We start from the raw sequence: 1,627 nt of genomic DNA on the forward strand, positions 1-1,627 counted from the left end.
GACCTTGAACTTTCGGAAAGAACCTGTCGCTACTTTTTCCCCATGATTTTCTGCCAAGTTAATTTCAGGATTGCTTGGTTATAGAAAGATGGAGAGAGGAAGAAACACAATTGATGTGAATGGGACAGTTAGTGTTTGGACTCATCAGCTCCTTATCTACCCCCAATAGCAGTGAAGGATTTTAGCCTTCTCTATTGGTGCTGAACCTGGGTGTCAGAACTACCAGCACGAAGTAGAAGAATGTGAATACTCCTCTTTTTTGGGTCATCTCATCTCTGTTTTAGGAAGTGACCAAGATGACTAGGAGCCAAGGCTATAGTATTTTTCATTAAGCCCCCTTTCATCAGACTTATAATTGGAATCAAATTCAATTATTCAAAATTCATTAGCTGGCTGCTATTCTAATAAGAACATATTTCCCTTGTTCTGCATTTTCTGGATATTTAGAGACAAACTGGGGGATGCTGCACTTGATCATCAGATTAACAGTCCTTAAAGCAATTTATTCAAACTTCTTTTTAAAGTGTTTTCACATAATGTCACACGACAAAATTGTGAGACCTAGCATGGCTGTTGAAATACTCCATATCCTTTCCCCAATTTTTTCCTTCTATTCTGTTTTTCCCTGAAACTTGAAGTAACTCTGGTCCACTTATATCTTCATCTGTATGTCTTTGGTGACATCTTTCTACCATAGCTGAGTAATGACTTAATTGGCTTCTGACTCATGGCTTCCAACCTACCTATTCTTCCCACAGTGTTCTTGGGACCACCCCATTGTCCTCTCATGTTCTGCCTACACACCAGGGTGAGACATCTTCAGAAACAAATTAACCAATTTTTCATGGAGTCTCAAACCAGGAAGCATCCAAATTCATATACAAGCCATGGGACTATCCTTCTGCCTTCCACTGTCTTTCCAAGCACCCATACACACGTTCCCATTGAATTAGCATTTACATTCAGTTCTCTCCCACACATACAATAAGCAGATAGCAAGGCTTTAATTCTGCTTGAGATCAGAAGAGAAGTTCCAGGCTTTTAGAAAAATAACATTGCTTCTCCTCTAATGATGTTCTGTTTCTTTTGCAAGACTCCCATTCTCACAGGTTTAACTCACGCCTCTATATAGATGGCTTCCAACGTCTGGCTTCTCTCCCAAGTTCCTGTCCAACTACCTACTGAACTTCTCTGTCTAGATATTCTTTTGTAATCTGAAATCTACTATGGCCCAAAATATGCTCACATCTTTCCTCCTGGCTTACTTGTTCTTTTCCTGGTGACTAGTCACCCAAAATTAAGCGGTGTAGTCATCTGTGAGCTGTCCTCTCCCTTCTCCTCATTCTTGCATGGCTGTCCTGGGGTGGCAGTTCACCTCTGCAATGATTCATCATCACCTTCTTTGCATTTCCATGCACCTCAATACTGGCAGGGGCATATTAAATCTTTAAGGTTCCTTTCTCTCCTGCACAGTATTCACATTTAAAACTGCAATGTACATATTCACTGGAAGTGAACTTTTTGAATCTGTAAAGCATCTGTTTTACAGATACAAAAACAGCTTTACTGTTTTCCTAAGTTTATCATTAGTGAAAATAGTTCAGCTAGTCTAACCTTACCCAGACTA

The sequence above is a fragment of the Otolemur garnettii genome, unplaced genomic scaffold, assembly GCF_000181295.1.
Source record: "Otolemur garnettii isolate 467f Iridium unplaced genomic scaffold, OtoGar3 scaffold00016, whole genome shotgun sequence".
NCBI classification, from domain to species: Eukaryota; Metazoa; Chordata; class Mammalia; order Primates; family Galagidae; genus Otolemur; species Otolemur garnettii.